The following is an 18,952-nucleotide window of genomic DNA, read 5'->3' as shown; positions in this document are numbered from 1 at the left end:
GCCTGCATGTGTCAGCTGATCTGGGAGGGCGTTTACTTGGAATACGTCAACAACGTCCATTTACCAACTAAATAGTACTGTTAGAGGAAGTTGGTCCCTGCCAGGCCGTTTTAGCCTTTCTTGTCGTGTGAATGAAAACCACAAGGTATGATTTAAAACCGTACATGACCTATGTTGAAATAGATTTTATAGTTATTTTGTGTTTGTTTACATGTGTTCCATATTTGGAATCCCTCTCATGTCCCCTAGCAACACACGTGGTTATGTGTTATATTGCCTTTATCCGATATGTCTGGTAAGAAATGCATTCCCATACTCCAAGATGGGTTTTGCTCCTAGAACTAAAATTATTCTTAACCATTCTACCGCATGAGCATCATGGGAGATGTAGTTCAAGGATAGCAGGAGAGTTGCCCTGTTCTACCTGTGGGGGAATAATAAAATATATAGGTCTGGGTAACATTTTGTACCCTGGCAGTCCTGGTGTCCCTGTAAGAGCTCAGTCCAATTTAATTGTGTTCAGTGTGAGTTACAGAGCCAGGAATGTAAAAGTGGTAACAAAATCTGTGTCAACTAACTTTTATTATTAGTGACAGAAAATGTTGGCCATCTGAAAAATGATGACCAGCAAGAAAAATATTTAATTATTCTAAATGAATGTGAGTGGAAAAAATACCCTTGCCGTAGATAATGCAGTTTTTCACTATGTGAGGCCCTATATTTTGTCTGATATTTGCTAATGGCAGATACATGTACATCTACTCATGTCTAAATTCTTTGGTGTTACTATTTATGTAATCCTTTAGAATGGGTTCTACACTGCACAAAAGCATTTTGGATCAGGAGTTATGTTGTGGCAGGCAGAGTTTACATTTTTATCTCACTGCTGTTATAGAAATAAAGGTTAAAAACAAAATGCACAATAAAATGTTAATGTATCTTACTTGAAGCTTTTTTTTTTTTTTTAATTATCTACAAAATTATTTAGCTTGACTTTAATATAATACTTCCACTACTATAACAACTTAAAGGGACACTATACCAAATTAATCAATGACGTTGTTATGGTGCCAGGTGTTCCTGGGTACCATCTTACCTTAACGGTTCGTAAACACTTTGACCCTTTAAGGTAAGACTGCACAAGGGACCTCCTGGCACCAATACAATGTTTTTGAGAAGTTATGGTGCCCAGATTGGTCTTGGTGAACTGGCTTAAGTTATTATGGGGGTAGGGTACCTTTTTTACCTTCAGGAGTTAAATTGCTTTTGCGATGGGTTAACCCTAAAGTTGGATCTCTTGCCCTCAACATCATTCTCCTGGCTTTCTTCCTATCCTCTGTGCTACAATATGATGGCGGTTTAGCTGGGCAGCCAGTGACAACTTGAGTGTCAGCTGATGTTCCAAGGATGGGGAATTCCTATTGATTGTTTCCCAGGACATGTAGTTTAGGACAATTTTCTTGCTTTTTTGGGGTTTTTTTGTTGTTGTTGTTGTTGTATTGTTTTTTACTTTAGCTCTGCACTGCATTGGTCAGGTGGCATGGCTGCTACAGAGCATTCTGGGGAAGCCAGGGCAAGGAGCATGTTGTGTGTACCTCCTGTGGTGCAGACCTCCTGTGGTGCAGGGTACCTGAAGCCTCTACCTCCGAAAGAGGTAGAGACTTAGCAGTTTACTCCTCCAGCAGGTCGGCTTCCTCCATCCCTCGCGGCTCTCCTAGACACTCTCACGCCGGCCGCGAGGGATCCGTCTCATTTTATGACGTCACGCACGCTGCCCGACGTCATGACGTCAGTCCTGACCGATCTGTCACTCAAGTGACTGGAAGCCACTCAGGACTCGTCGGAGGCGGGTATACTCACTGTAACCAGGGTATTTAAACCTGTTTCTCCCATTCACTCATTGCCCTGTCGTGGTTCTAGCCTGTCTAGTCACACAGTGCTCTGGCGATTTCAGTTATTCCTTTGGTTCCGACCCGGCTAGTTTGACTTACTCTGTTTCTCTCTGGTATCCTTGACCCGGCTTGTTCCTCGCTCACCTGTCCTCTCGTTCCCTCGACCTCGGCTTGTCTCTGACCATTCTCTTTACTCTCCGTACGTTAGTCCGGCCATTCTAAGGTCCGGTATACGTACCCTGTCCTGTTTGTACTTTGCGTGTTGGATCCCTGTCCCGATCCTGACAAGACTATAGTAATCACTTCCTCACAGTCCAGTTATCCGTAATGAGGAAGGATACATGCTTGGAAACCAGGTAGCTGCATTCTGACTTACTGAGTTCCAGGACTGCAAGGGAGCACTGTGATCTACACGCTCCCCCACTTGATGACCCTGGATCAGTGCCCCCTCAGTGCCACACACAGCAACAACACACACTCACTTAAAAGTAGATTACCCTGATGGACAAGTATATTGGCTTTAGAACCTTGGACAAATTCCATGCCCTTGTGCTCCCAGCCCTTCATTGACCACCAGTTGAGGATGATTGTACACTCATGCCCCCATAACAATGTATTTATTGTTGTCCACTAAGCTGATAGAAAAATTTCTACCTTCGCTAGGCTTCAAATAATTTTGGGATAAAATTCCAAAGATCCTAGTAAAGTCTGCACAATTCCCATTTTGGTTAATAACCCAGATGTATCTCTCTCTAGTGTCTTGAGATCAGAATGTCCCCCAATAGTCCTGAATCTTGATGAGCTGTTCTGATTTGAGACTCCTGCTTTTCTGTGTCAAGTGTAAAATTTCTAGAGGTGCCAGTGGAAATCCCCAAAAAGCTCAGCTCAAGTATGTGCATGATTGGTTGGCTTTGAGGGATTAATTTGAGGTGTAGCTGTCACCACAATTCACAAGTTATGCAAACTGTCACTTGCAGAGCCCGTAAGGCCTCATCCCCTCCAGTCCCAAATTCATGCCTCCTATAGTTTACCAAAAATACATTGACATTGGGACTGTAAAAAGTTGAATGCAGTCTTTTGATTTATTTTTTTTTCTTTGTTTTTGTAAAGGCTTGCTCCAAGACCAATTCACTAATTTGAAGTCCTAGAAACAAGAACATAGAATGTGACGGCAGATAAGAACCAATTGGCCCATCTAGTCTGCCCAATTTTCTAAATACTTGCATTAGTCCCTGGCCTTCTCTTATAGTTAGGATAGCCTTATGCCTATCCCAGGCATGCTTAAACTCCTTTACTGTGTTCACCTCTACCACTTCAGCTGGAAGGCTATTCCATGCATCCACTACCCTCTCAGTAAAGTAATACTTCCTGATATTCTTTTTAGACCTTTGCCCTCTAATTTAAGACTATGTCCCCTTCTTGTGGTAGGTTTTTCTTCTTTTAAATATGGTCTCCTCCTTTACTGTGTTGATTCCCTTTATGTATTTAAATGTTTCTATCATATCCCCCCTGTCTCATCTTTCCTCCAAGTTATACATGTTAAGATCCTTTAACCTTTCTTGGTAAGTTTTATCCTGCACTCCATGAACCAGTTTAGTAGCCCTTCTCTGAACTCTCTCTAAGGTATCAATATCCTTCTGGAGATGTGGTCTCCAGTACTGCGTACAATACTCTAAGTGAGGTCTCTCCAGTGTTCTGTACAATGGCATGAGCACTTCCCTCTTTCTACTGATAATACCTCTCCCTATTCAGCCAAGCATTCTGCTAGCATTTCCTGCTGCTCTGTTACATTGTCTGCCTACCTTTAAATCATCAGAAATAATCACCCCTAAATCCCTTTCCTCAGATGTTGAGATTAGGACTCTATCAAATATTCTGTACTCTGCCCTTGGGTTTTTACGTCCAAGTTGCATTATCTTGCACTTATCCACATTAAATGTCAGTTGCCACAGCTCTGACCATTTTTCTAGTTTACCTAAATCATTTGCCATTTGGCTTATCCCTCCTGGAACATCAACCCTGTTACATATCTTGGTATCATCAGCAAAAATACATACCTTACCATTAAGACCTTCTGCAATATCAGAATATCACTAATAAAAATCATCATTGCATTAAGTGGTTTGTTTTAATTTGTTGTTTTATTAAAGGAATATTGGCTACCTTAATTTGAGATTATGCCATATACCTTTCTATTTAAAAAATAAATAAATAATTTTTTTTAGTTATTTTTATTTTATTTTATCAACCTGGCTTCCTGTCTACTTTTCCAGAGAGGACCTTGGTGATTATTATATCACCTATGTCCTATACATTGAGCTGTTTGTCCTGCTCAATTGAATGGGAGTATAAGACCTCTTATATATTCTTAATAGTTTTTTATACAGAGAACACTATTGCTCCTTATTTTTTTCTTTTAGATTACTACACTGCTGTGATATCCACTGAAAGTACTCTCACCGACATCTTACCAGTAAGGTAACCACTCCACTGCCTGCAAATTACACCAGAGCTTGCTCTAGCTCTATTAAATGTGAGAGAGCAGAGGCAGCTCTCTAATTAGGCGATTTAGGTGGCTGCCTATAGCCTCACGCTGATGGGGGGGGCCTCGCGGCTGCCTAATTCGCCTTAGGGCAGTGTGACATGTCGGGTCATCGGTCCCCTCCACACGGCCTGCCCGGGAGAGTGCCAGCCTCCAGTCTGCACCATACCCCTCAGTCCTGTATAAACGATTAGCATAATTGCTAATTAAATTTGTTTAATGCAAATTAATTTCGTTTGCAAATTATGCCATAACTACAGGCACCAGGAGCCGCGACACTGCAAGCCTCTGAACAATGAATACAGAGACTAGCTCTCTGTATCCAGCAAGCTTGTCCTTCAATACAACTACAGCACCTTATACACACAATGCAACCCCTATTTTATTTTTATTTATTGTTTTAATTTGGGTGTTGGTAGGTGCCTCATGTTTGAGTTTCGCCTAAGGCCTCACAAAGTCTAGAGCCGCCACTGAGAGAGCATTGTGCTGAGACATACTACACCACTGAATGTTTTTTTTGTGTGGATATGGATGCAAACCCATTGTTTTAAAATTTTAGTTTTTGCCATTTTATCAGCTGTACCTCAGTTTGGACTTTCATTTTAGCTATTTTATGATTTGTTACTTTTTACACTTTGACTTTTTATTGCATTGTATTAATTCTGAATTCTATTGCTTTAAATATTAAACGTTTAAGTGCAACCTATTCCCTTTTTTTTTTGTCTTTTTTTTTTGAGCCCCATCAATTTTAGGTGTGCTGCCTTATTCACTATATTTTAGTTCTATTTGTTGCTCTCAGCGCTGATCCCCATTCTCCCCCCACCCCTTTTGGATTGGTGGGGATATATCCCGACCCATGCTGGGCACACTAACTACGCTGCACTGGTCAACTTTGCTGTTCCTGAGACCACGTGGTAAATCAAAGATGGCTGCCATGCAGTGGCCTCCAGTGAATCAAACCGGCTTCGAGAGCCTGGATTGGGTGCAGCGCTTGGAGGACAGATTTAACAAGCTGTGCTAGGATTTCTGGCCTTCTACACTCCTATCTTGCCAGTCCGAATTCCCCCGGCGCACAAAGAGGTATTACTATTACTACAGCTTCGCTCCAGTCCAGCCTAACCCACTATGAGACAAAGTCAATCTGTGACTTGCTGGATGAGACCCTGATGCAGTGCTGATGTTGGTGAAGTGGACGCGGGTGCCTTCGAACACAGCTTCCACATCGCTGCCCTATTGTGAGCCACTACATTCCTGGGCCACAGTTCACCATGGGACATCCCCATACACACCGCTCATACCCCCGGATGGCCCTTACTCGACACGTTATAAAGAAGTCTGGCAACGGGACCGAGATCAAGTCCTGTCTGCAGCTTGACAAGGGGCTTGTGAGATTGGTACATTGGACTGTATTTTGGCTCAGCTGGTGGGATACAGTTAGATGGGATCCCTGTAATCGCTCTCACCGGGTCATTGTACATTATCCGAAGGGCATAGGCTGAGCTTGGTGCTTACAAAAAGCAGCTTATTATATATTATTATAGGCAGAGATGTGGGCTATCTGCTCTTTCACTGTTTATTCTCATGCCCAGTGGTATCTATTAATAAGCAACATGTCAGTTGTTACAGCCAGATTTTTTTTTTTTATGTCTTCTTCACACTGACATTCTTTCTCATCTCGCCAGTACAGCATCAATACTTACCTATTCATAACCTTATCGAGACAACTTCTTCTTTAACCCCTTAAGGACACAACTTCTGGAATAAAAGGGAATCATGACGGAATATTTGTCATGTGTCCTTAAGGGGTTAATATATTCGCTCTGACTCTGTTCACAGACTTGACATGCCTGCCTAGCTCGATTCATTTGCTTAGTCTCTCTTGACAATACCTGTTGTGTTTGTGCGTCTCCAATTACTGTTTACATGTAAATACCAGCTCATGTATTTGTGTTTCTTTTATTTTTTTTACTGCACTTCAAAAATATGCAAAGTGTACGACCGAGTCCTAATCTTCAGCAGGGGGACTTCTTGAGTTGGGCATACAAGTTCGACTGCATTTTATATCACGCTTTTAGTTTTCTAGGTTTTTTGGTTTTTTTTCTATTTTTTCTTTTTTAATTTATTTTTAAACCTAATGGTATTTATGAAAGGATTACACCAGGTATCTGCCATCTGCAGCCCTCCAGATGTTTTGTACTACATCTCCCATAATTAGGGCCATAATGCTAGCAAAGCATCAAGGGATATGTAGTCCAAAACATCTGGAGGGCCGCAGATTGTCCACCCCTGGATTTATAGTGTATTATGGTTAATAGTGGTTATACATTGCATATACAGCTTTTGTGTGTGGTGTATGTTTTGCTGCCGTAATTTTTTTCCCATTTCCCCCCCCCCCCCCCCCCATTTTTCATCTTTAGCACATACTCTAGATTTGCCTTGATTTTCCAGCATTTAACAAGACACACCTATTACCTGAAAAGGCACGAGCTGGCTCATATGTCTTTTCAAGTAATAACTAAGCTTTGTAAAACCAGCCTTTCAGAGAGTTAATTGAGATGGTTTTAAAATGATACTCCTCTACCCCATTTAAAAAATCACTTGTAGATATACCTACAATTTACTGGGGTTATATACAAAACTTTCCTTTCTCTTGTCTGAAGCCTTTGCAAGCCCTCCTCTTCTAACCCCGCCCAGACTTTCTGTGGCTGTCCAATCACAGACTTCCCAATGCAGCTCATTGAGAAGCCTTTGCAAGGCAGGTGCTCTGGGCAATAGCTGCCTCTTGAGTTTACGTCCCCTGAGCTAGCCAACCCAGGATGTGACAGGGCCTATTGTCTGCTTGAATTCCAGTAGTAGTAGTGTAACCAGGTTAATTTTATAAAAAGGTCTACTGAAATTGCACATTTTTTGTAAAATGCAGAAAGAGGACACACTCTTCACATCCTGAAGTACTAAAACAGGCTAAAGTGCTATGAATGTGAGTAGGTGCACCCTCAGTAAAAAAAAACAAAAAAAAAACTGGCTCCTTTCCAAGGGGAATGAGGGCATTTGTGGAGGTTAGAAAAAAAACAACAAAACACCTAACCTTCTCTCTGATAAATGTGCGTAGTGTTATCAAACGTTTCCATCCAATCTACAGAATCTTTCACGTATGCCTCCCACCTCTGGATAAGACCAGGGGAGCTGGTATGAGCCACAGTAATGGAATGGGAGTATAGCAGATATATCAGTGCTATGTTTTGTGAGGTAATTTGCAGATGATTTTAAAGAAGTGGTTACATCTGCCAGGTATACATTCACTGGCTTTGCTCTAATAAGTAAATGCCCCACATCATCTCAGATTTTGAGATTAATTGTATTTTATGATCCTCTTCCCTATGTGTTGTTTTTTTAACCCTTTTTTTTAAATCATTATTTATGTGTATTACTGGTTCTTTGTATACCTATATATACAAAATAGCAAGAAGAGTTTTTGAGATTATTTATTAGTTTTTATAAAACATATATATATTTGTATTATTTTTTTATTTTATTTTTTTAAAATTATTTATTTTATTAGTGCATGTAAAATCACATATAGCATACCATGCCACAACAGCAAGAGCAGAGTCAAACAAAGATTTGCAATAATTAGGCATTGGTGAAAACTTTGCCCATTTTTAGGGTATTATCGCTTGACACAGTTATATCCAAACTGATTATTAATAAAAGTAAGAGTAAGAAACAGGATCAGGGTAGTTAGACTTAGCAAGTTGAGGTACATTATCCCAGCCTAGACAGTTACAATAATCGTAGCCAAGAAGTAGTGGGCTAATCAGGTAAGACAATTATGGACTCTTGTGTTTGCTCGAGAGACAGAACATATAATGGGTAACAAGCTTATCTCACATCTAAGCATTGGTTAGTGCTAGTACGGTTGTATGTGCTACAGTAAGGTTATAGATTAACTATAAAGACATGCAAGTGTAGCCCTAGAGGAAACAAAAACGGCAACTAAATAAAGCAAACTACAGGTTATGCACCTAAATAAAATACTATAATATTGATTTACGGTGGAACAATACAGTCTCTGTGTCTTGCCAAGGTTTGTGCATCCGCTCTTCGCCTGGGTCAGCCGACCCCCTGCTGGGCTGTTGCAGAGTCCCGCAGATTTACCAGGAGCTTGCCCGGTGGCATTTCCGTTTGTGTGTTTAAGTCCATGCTGGTTGAGTGGAGTGGACTCGGAGGGCACTGCTTGGGTCTTTTCAGTGTGGCCCGGTCCCCGCGCTGGGTTGATTGTCACTCCATGAGGGCCCCTTCTGCTTGCCAGGTTGGTGTGCTAGGATGAGAAGAGAACGTGTTTTTGTCTCGGCGGTGCACTGTTCTCGGCAAGGTCAGTCGCTTGCATATGCGTACCCGCTGGGATCTTCGTCGTTTGTGTCGCCCTCCTCTGACTCTGACAGCGTGGGGAGGTTTGTGTTTGTGCCGGAAGAGTGGCAACAGTCCCTCGGTTGGGTGTTTAGACGGTCTGCATACCTCCTTTCGTTGTTCCTTCTCTGCTATTCGTCTCCAGAATGTGGCTAGTATGGTATCTAGCTTGGTCATGAGGTCTGGCGGTTCTGTGCTTTGAGCGCACGTGGCGGCAGCCATATTGCTGGGCAGCGCCTCGTCTCTCGGCTCTCCCGCTTTTCCTCTGAGGGTCTCGACCCGTGTTTGTCGTCTTGGAGTCAGACCGGGAAAACCCCCACCGGTCCAGGGGGGGGAGCAGGACATTTGTGGGGCTGTATCTCTGATTTGTGGTCGGGGAGAGCGTCCGTCTCCCCCCTGTCTTAGTCGCTTGCAGGCCCCAGCTAGCCATTTTGTGCTCCCGAGCTCCAAAGTGCTCGTTTTTCGTATTGGGCTTCTCACCGCGTCTTCCTGAGTTCAGGTATCATAAGCTCAGGTGAGTGTGCAGCTCGGATTTGGTGATTTGCAGCGGGAGCTCAGTTTTTGTGTGTCTGCTCTGCTTGCTGGCTTGGCCCCGCCCCCCATAAAACCTATATTTTAATTATATTTAATATATATATTTTTGTCACATTTTATCCTTATTTTTTCTATTGCTGCATGTATGCCCACTTCCAAAATGGATCCCAATTGCTATACACCACTCCTCTGGGAGGGTTACAAGGGAATGAGAATACAGCCGCAATGAGAATACAGACTAGGAAGTGATGTCGGAGGAATAAGTCACCGGAAGTGACGCAACGCATTGGAAGTCAGAAAAACGTTGTTGGAAGTGACGCGACGGAACCCGGGAACACGTCACCGGAAGGGACGTAACGCAAGAGACTATATGGATGCAATGATTAGTCTTGTATGTTTGGGAGGGCATAGGTTACGGTCATGAAATGGAGCCATATTGGGGATGGCGAACCATATCCAGTCATGACTATATTTGGAAGTGGGAGGGAATTTGTACCCCAATTAGCACCAGCTGTAATTAAGTAAGATATAGATATATGGATAGAGAGGGATGGATAGAGAGGGATGGATAGAGAGGGATGGATAGAGAGGGATGGATAGAGAGGGATGGATAGAGAGGGATGGATAGAGAGGGATGGATAGAGAGGGATGGATAGAGAGGGATGGATAGAGAGGGATGGATAGAGAGGGATGGATAGAGAGGGATGGATAGAGAGGGATGGATAGAGAGGGATGGATAGAGAGGGATGGATAGAGAGGGATGGATAGAGAGGGATGGATAGAGAGGGATGGATAGAGAGGGATGGATAGAGAGGGATGGATAGAGAGGGATGGATAGAGAGGGATGGATAGAGAGGGATGGATAGAGAGGGATGGATAGAGAGGGATGGATAGAGAGGGATGGATGGATAGAGATGGATGGATAGAGATAGAGATATCTATCTGCACCTGAGGAAGACGTTACAGAGGTTGAAACGCGTTGTGCTTTTATTTATTTATTTATTTTATATACTAAAGTTTAAATAAATACTTTTTATACTTGTCACCTAGAATCTTTGTTGCTGACATCACTAAGCTCCTGAGTTCCTGTGGATGTGACTGCTGAGTATATCTCTCTACTTATCTCCTGGAGTGAGATGAAATGTTCTATAAGTTCAGAGCCAACTTTTAATAGGCTCAAAAAATTGTGAGTTGATAGACTACTTCTACCTATTATATTTTATATAAATACAGATTACACTGTATGTGTATGTACATTTTATTTTATATAGGTCAAAGAACAATTTTACATGAGGAACCTATGTTATACCTGTTTTTATATATTTCATAAGGTAAATTCATTCCTGGCCTGACAGCCAAGATGGCTGGACGTGTTTGTAACAAGCTCCTGCTACACTAACCTAAACCATATGGAAAACTGAGGCAAACCTGGAGAAAACCAACCCTAGGCAGCCAGAGGATCACTCTAAACGCCCTCGATTACTCCCTAAGCTTGAACAGGGGTGACCCGATGGCAACACACAGCGTTACAGCTTGCGGACTACTATGGTCGACGACCTGGGTGTTGGGGGTGGCGGCCGTGCTCTCTAGGCAGCCACAGGAATCTGCAAAGCCCTGTTTCCCCCCCCCCCCCCCCTTGGACCGGCGGGGGATATCCCGGTCCCTACAGAGCGCGACCTCACCTCAGCAGGGTCAACAAGCTGGAGCAAAAACCCTGGAACCACATGGCCTCCAAAGATGGCGGATGTCAAGCTCCCCTCACAAGCACATACAAACTCAAGGAGTGATCTGGAGATCGAGCCCATCGATGCGTCCTTTGAGAAATTCTGGCAAGCATTCTGGCTCCGCCTGAAACTCCGGGCACACCGGCTACCCACTCATGCAAAACCCGTACATTCGACGGCAAAGACAGCTGCGGCACTGCCATACAGGCGCAAGGCCTGCACCACGCGGAAGCCAGCCCGACGCCCTCAAGCCCGGAGAAGCCCCCGGCTACCCGGAGCCCGACCCCACCGACACTCAGGAACACCTCTCCGAGTGCCAAAGCCCAACCCAGCCTCACAGCAAACGCGGGAGTCTCCCCAGCCACACTTCTCTCGAAGACTGTACCCAGCTGGAAACCGGGAGCGATCGGTGCCACAGCTCGGGAGGGTTCATCCACAATCCCATGCCTCGCACCCGCGACAGAACTTGCCTATAGGGGCAACACGGAAGCCTCATGACCAAGCTCACACGAAGCTCCACACTCAGACCAATGACACCCCCGGGCAGGACGTCCTCAAGATAGACAGGTCGGTACCCCCGGTGGGCATAGGCTGAGGGGGATGAGTTTAAACGGCTTGTGGTGCAAGGCCCCAGCTTACATGCCTGGCACCCTCAGGGACATTAAAACTGCTGGTGACGACCTACAGCCCAGATACCTACCTGGCCACATGTGCCCCTGCTGAACTATGACCAACATACCATACCTTGTGTTGCGCCTACCTGCTAGTTGATACACTATTATAGCATGTTTAGAAACGTATCTAGCATAATTCATTAATCTCTTAGACCAAAGTAATGCTTATAACCGTCAACCCTATGTATCAATAGGTCTACTAACACCAGACTGTTTAGCACTTTGCTTGTCACATCTTCCACATGAATCTTGCGACAAAAACAGTTTAGGTAATCTTTCTTTATTGTACAGTTTGATCTTGCTTATCTTTTAAAATTAATTAAGCGTCGACACATTTTGTTCTTTCCTTGTAATACAGAACACACACTCTTGACCAGCTAGTGAGACAAGAGACATTTGAATGCTATCGTAACAGACATAAATGAGCTAAACATTATAAAAACAAAAATGAGGCATTATTATCCAGGAAATGTGATTTTCTCGATGTTAACGTTGTATTATCCCTATGCTTTATACTACACGTACATTTCCCCTTTTCTTTTCTGTACCCCATCTTGTATGCCTTAATAAAAGAAAGATTGACAAAAAAAAATAATTCATTCCTTTATGTGCGCTTAATCACTATTTACAGTGCAGTACTTAAGGGGCTAAACTGCACCCAGACCACTTCAATGAGCTGAAGTGGTCAGGGTGCCTATTGTGTCCCTTTATACATCAAGCATGGATTATTTACCCATGCAAAACCACGCTCACACACCATGGCTGAGCAAATTGCAACTTCTTACAACTCTCACGCTTTGTATCTAGCGTTTGGCCCTGCTAGCATCATTATGGTATGGGCAGAAGTGGTTTATCACCAGTTCATTATCCTCTTTCCTTTTTTTTTTTTTCCTTCCATTTTGGTGGTATATGTAAATTGAGGAGCGCAAATACAAGATAACATTGTCGATAGGCATTAGTATTTCTCTGATACCTGTAGGTAGACATTAGGAGGTAAACCATTTGGAGCTATGAAGATAAAGGAGAGTTGGGGCGGTTGAATCGATAGCTGCGTTAAGTGCATAGTCATATGTAGGGATATTGGTGGAAGCATAAGTAGCAAGTGTTACACTTGGGATCAGCCTGTGTTACAATCGCGTCTGCCGAGCATTTTGTTGGCGTCTCAGACCATATGGCTTTTTTTTTTTTTTTAAAGACAGAGTATACATTTAGGTTTTAGCGCAGGAGTTATCCACCTAGATGTCTATGGAACTGCATGTCCAATTTATCAGGAGGCTCGCATCAGAAACTATTTCGTCACCCTATAAGGGTATAGTTTAGGAAGACCGTGTTGGTGTATCTTGTATCTCCCTGCCTGTGCGCGGGTTGTTGTGTGTATGCTGGGCATCCTTTTTTGTAGTTTTATCTTATGTGCCTTATATGTTCCTAGGGCAAGACTCAGAGTATACAAGCCCGAACAATATGCATCTTGGGTACTTACACTATAGACCTAGTAGGAATGAGTCTTCCAGAGAACAAGCATAGTGATGTATCACATAGTGGGCAGGACCATAAACTGGGGTTGACTCAGTTTTTGTACACGTTTGTATCACGTCCCTTTAACTAGCTGTAGCTCTCGTCTAGCAATCCTTAATCATAGACTTTGTTGAGTCAATTGTATGGATCCATAGCTCAGTAGCATGTTTGTATAACATGTGGTATGGAAGGGATGTGGTGGTAGTTGGGAGTTGTGGTGTCTTATAGTATCTTCAGGTCGGATTAGGGATGTATTGCTGGTGAGTGATGAACCTCCAAGTGAGTGTTTGACTCCCGTCAGGGGACTTGAGTGGTCCGGTCAGGTGGGTTGTTGGCAGTCATGGGGGAGGGGGACTAGTGGGTCAGAGGAGAGAGAAGGAGGGGAAAGGGGGGGAGAAAATAGGGGTGGGGGAGGGCGTGGAAGTGGGGGTTGGTTTAGGAGCGTGAATGATTGGCGGTTCTGTATATCAAACATGGGGCCCATGTCTGAGTACATTTCTCAGAGCGACCCTGTAAGGCTGCAGTCATTGTTTCCATAGCATACATTTCTCCCACCCTGTCAACCCATTGCCGGAAGGTGGGAACACCGATCTGTTTCCAATATGCGGGTATCAGGGACTTTGCCGCAGTCAGTAGGTGTTTTGTCAAGGACTTCTTGTAGGTTTTTAGCGTCATGCTTGTGTGGTGTAATAGCATGGGTTAAGGCTGGAGCGGGAGCTCTGGGTCCAAGATGTCCCTAATTTTAGTGTTTACCATTGCCCAGAAGGGAGAGATACCAGGGCAGGACCACCAATCGTGTGGAGCATTGTGCCAATCTCCGACCCGCACCGCCAGCACGTCTCCTTATCTGGATTCATGCGGTATAGGATATCAGGGGTCCTGTACCAGACAGTTAGTAATTTGAAGCTCGTCTCCTGGAATTTTGAGCTAATGGAACTTTTGTGTGCGAGTGAATATTTTGTCCCATACCTGTTCCGTTAGGGTATCCTCTTTCTAGTCACCTCTATTGACTAATAAAGGCATGTACATCTTGGGATACATTTAACATGGTTTTATATATATATATATATATATATATTTTATTTTGATTAATTGCATTGTGCGTTCCTCGTAGTGTCTTTGAAGGTCTCCCTACTTCATTGCCCATCAGCCTTAAAAATGCAGCCTTTAAAATACAAGTGTGTGTATATACAAATTTACGATAATAGATTTAATTTCCAAATAATGAGGCCTCTCTGCACATTGCATCTAGTTTGCTTTAGTAGATGGGGAACATACCAAAGCATTCCGCCATTACATTGTATTTCCTAAAAGCAACTCTAGAAAAGGTAGTCTGGATAGTTAGTTACTGTTAATATGTGCATAAACAAATAATCTGTGTTTACAAATCTAAACAATGTTGCCAAAGAAATAGTTAAGTGCTGGTTGGTGTTAAAGGAGAACGCTTTAAAAGCCAAAACATACAGAAAAATCTAGTTTGTAAAACTTATCTTGCATAAGAAAACACTATTTAGTATATCAGTCTTTGTTATACCTCCTATAAATGAAATGGTACATGATAGCATAACCTCGTTTATTACAAAATACAGAACTATAAGGTTAAGAAGGCTTACATTTAAAAGAAACTGTTACCCAAATAAAAATCAAATTGGGGAAAAAGAAAAATTGCAAGCCGTTTTTATGGTTTCTCTGTACGTTTTGGCTTTCGAAGCACTATCCTTTTCAGATCAACCAGCATTAAGCTGTTTGGCAACATTGTGTATATTTGTTAATACAGAGTTATGATTTATGCACATATTTACAGTAACTATTCTGACCACCTTCATCTACTGCTGCTATATTGTAAACACTGTGTGGTTTGCTTTTGGTGTACAATGTGGGGGTACACTTAAAGGGATACTTTAGGCACAAACAACTTTTGTTTAATGAAGCAGTTTTGGTGTATAGATCATGCCCCTGTAGTCTGACTGCACAATTCTCTGCTATTTAGGAGTTATATCACTTTGTTTATGCAACCATAGTCACACCTACCTGCATGTGGCTTACGCAGTCTTCCTAAACACTTCCTGTGAAATGCGATCTAATAGTTAAACGTCCTTTATTGCAAATTCTGTTTAATTTAGAATGTATTGTCTTCTGATCTGTTAATAGGCTTCTAGTCCCTGCAGTTTCCTCCTGTGTATGATTTAAAGTTCAAATTACATAGCAGGAGTACACCTTTAATAGCAGCTAAGTATTATTGTAGTAGCAGTGTTTCATTTAGTGGTCCATCTTTTGGTCTCCCCTATTTAACTGCATAACATTTCCTCTGTACGTATGGGGATAAATGCCACGCAACTTTCTTGTTTTGTATGTACTCCCAAATAGTCAGGCAGCCTCTGCTATTAACTTATCAAGTTTTCGATGGGATGGAGGAGAATTCAGTGACATTCAAATAAGAACAAAATTGCTATTTAAAGGATTAGACAGTCATCTTTAAAAATAATCCATTAGCTCATCACACAAACAAGACTTCCAATATTTTCCATGATGTCCATTGTTGTGTGGGTTTTCTTTTTAAATGTTGTTTTTCATTCCAAAACCCAAACGTTTCCACTTTTTTTTTTTTTTTTTTTTTTTTAATGTGAGGAAGTGGTGAGACTTATAGCCCTATATCGCCCACATAGCTTTGCACAGAGTTCTCATTCTAGCGGGTAAGTGCATTAATGTGATCTAAATTCAATTCGTATGGGTAAAAAAAAACTTCATGATTGTCTTAATTTCCCCCCCCCACCCCTCAACAATTACTTTCTAATTGCTTACAAGGCTTTGTCTGTTGAATGCATAGAATATGAAGAGCAGGGATTGTTGACTGTATTTTCTTGTCAGTGCTGGAACATAAATAGTGCTGCAGAATATGTTGCTATATAAATGATAAATGATAAGAAAACGAAGTGCAAGGTGAATTCTTCATGACAAATTCTTAGAATGGACTAGTGCCCACTCATTAGTTCTAAAAGAATTAGGCACCAGGTTGCCATAACCACTTGGAATTTCAGCTGTGAAGGAGCGGTTATCTTCCTGCTCTTCTTGCTCAGCTCCCTCACGTGCCCTGCGGTAATGCCGGGAACCGGGATATGACGTCACTCTAGCCCCAGCATCACTAAACGGCCAGGAAGTAGAGCAAAAAGAGTGTGAATATTATAGGATTACAGCAGCTACACTGGACCCCAGGAAAATATCTACTTCAGCTCTTCTAAAGGTGGAGAGGCTGGGTGGACTTAAATAAAAAAAAAAAAAAAAAAAAAAAGTGATAATAGTGTTTTTGTAAGAGAATCTTGTGTCTGTTTCGGTGACCAGCCCCCCTCTGATCACATGGGTGAAGGTGATTTTTCTTACCCTTTTTTTTTTTCCCCCACACCGTGCCAGTTTTGCTGCGACTAGCCCCGCCTCCATATATCTGGGGGCTTTATAGTGATGCTTTGCCTGGCAAGCCCACAAGTGTGACTCAGGAATACAAGGAGGGGTCATAATCGTCTGCAATGAGAACAGTGTAATAAGAGGACAGAGAAAATAGATTTTAGTGTTTTTTTTTTTTTTTTCGGACCACTGACTAGTATTCCTGCAGGGTGGGCAAAGTCTTAACAGAATAGAAAACTCAAGCATGTGCTCTTTTTATGTAATGTGCCCATGTGAACACTATATAACCTCTAAAATTCCTATCGTGGGCTGTGTAAAATGGCATAATATTATACAGGTCACCTCAGTATTGGCATGTGGGCTGCTGGATGTGTGACTTTAAAATTGTAGAATATGGTTTCATAGGAATCCTCTATTTCAAGCCATTCATGCTTCACAATTCTAACGTAAAATACATATTTTGTTTGTTTCCAGTTGAGTGTACTCATTGCAAAGTAAAAAATGCATATTCTGTGCAGAGTTGGAGGAAAAGTGAGCACCTAACTGAAAATGTCAGACTCCATGATATTTTCATACCAGTTCAAATACTGCAATCTGAAAATTGTACTCCACTAGAAAATGGTGGATAGCTCGTGTGCACAAAGCGGCTACACCGTCCAAGATAAAAAAACAAAACAAACGGGGGCGTGTCCGGCAGCCAACCAAGATGGACGTGTGAGCCCGGAGCTCCTCGTGGCGCCCGCCTGAATACCGCCGCTAATCCGCACATCCCGCTCACCGCACTCACCTAATGGGTCGCACAAGGAAGCCCACTGACACGGGAGGCACCCCGAGGCCCACGGGTCCGGGGGGGGACAACACGATCCGGTCCTACCTGCAATCCACGGCCCGCGCACGATCGCCGCAACCGGAAATGGAGGCCGCAAACCAAGCACCGGACTCCACTCCATCCACCCCGGCCAGGCACTCACCAGCACCCTCCTTTGCATCAGAGCCTCAGATGCCGCCGGAGGATGGATGGAGGGAGATACTGCCTAACCTCCTCACAAAGGCAGACTTCGAGGCCCTCTCTGACCGCCTGGGCCGCGTGGTACGCGAGGAGGTGGCCCAGCTCCGTGTGGACATGGCAAAAATGGAGGCACGCATGTCTGTGACAGAGGCAGAGTCCAAAGCCCTCAGGACTGACCTGGAACACACCACCACAGCGGTCACCAGCCAAGAAGCTGATATGGCATACCTCACCACGTGGATAGATGACCTGGACAACCGCGGCCGCAGGCTGAACCTACGTGTCCGCGGGGTGAGAGAGGGAGGCCCGTCTGAAAACATCCCCGACATGCTGCGGCAAATATTTATACAGGTACTGGGGGGTCAACAAATACCCAGAATAGGCCTAGTTAGGGCACACAGAGCTCTGAGACCCCTGCCAGCCCCAGAAGACCAACCCAGGGATATCATATGCTGCCTGGATAACTACCAGCTAAAGGAGGAGATATTGCGCACGGCCCGCCGCATGGGCACCATACGCCTAGAGGGGCAAAATATATCCATCTACCAAGATTTGTCCCGATATACACTACAAGCAAGAAGAGCCCTACGCCCGGTGACCTCTGCCCTACAACAAGCAGGGATCCCATACCGCTGGGGCTACCCGTTCTCCTTGACAGCAAGACAGGGCCCAGATCAGCTAACATTGAGGAAACCGGAAGAAGTCCCAAGCTTCCTGCGCACCCTAGGCCTCCCGCCAATACAAGTACCCGACTGGCTCACAAGATCGTTCCTCCAGCAACCAGCAGGACCGCAGCAACAACGCAGACTGGACCAAAACTCTCAAGGGCCCCAGCACCAACGCCGACGTGACTGGAACCAAGGCCAAGCAAGGCGTGAGCGGTAAACTACCCATCAAACAGCCTGGGGGGACCCAAGGGCTACAGCGAGAACGCACCGAACTGTGAGTAACAATAATGGGGACACACATAGAAAAAAGCGAGAAGGTTTGGGGTGGGAGAGGGGCTAACGGGGGGGTCCGAGGGGACTAACGCACTGCTCCACACGCAACCAAGTGCCAGAAGGGGGGGAACTGGACGCTTGGGGAGGGGGACAAGTGAATGGGCCAGGCCACAGGGCCAGAACGTTTGACGGCAGACTCGCACATGGTACCCAATTTCTAAGAAACCACACGGCAATATGTATGGTCGCAGGGATCCACACACAAGCCAAGCCACACCACAGGAGGGGGTGAAAGGGGATGGGGGCAGGGTGGGA

General features: G+C 43.8%; 1 protein-coding gene across 2 annotated transcripts in view; it reads left to right on the top strand.

Annotated features, from left to right (window-relative positions):
* SLC8B1 (solute carrier family 8 member B1) overlaps positions 1-18,952 on the top strand; it is a 42,531-nt gene continuing 23,579 nt past the window's right edge. For both annotated transcript variants that reach the window (XM_063454695.1, XM_063454694.1), the window contains exon 1: positions 1-145. The gene's annotated coding sequence lies outside the window, so the exon portion shown is untranslated. The remainder of the gene's footprint in view (positions 146-18,952) is intronic.

This window comes from Pelobates fuscus, chromosome 5 (assembly GCF_036172605.1).
Source record: "Pelobates fuscus isolate aPelFus1 chromosome 5, aPelFus1.pri, whole genome shotgun sequence".
Classification (NCBI taxonomy): domain Eukaryota; kingdom Metazoa; phylum Chordata; class Amphibia; order Anura; family Pelobatidae; genus Pelobates; species Pelobates fuscus.
Note: the sequence above shows the minus strand (reverse complement) of the source record. Positions and strands in the feature narration are given on the sequence as shown.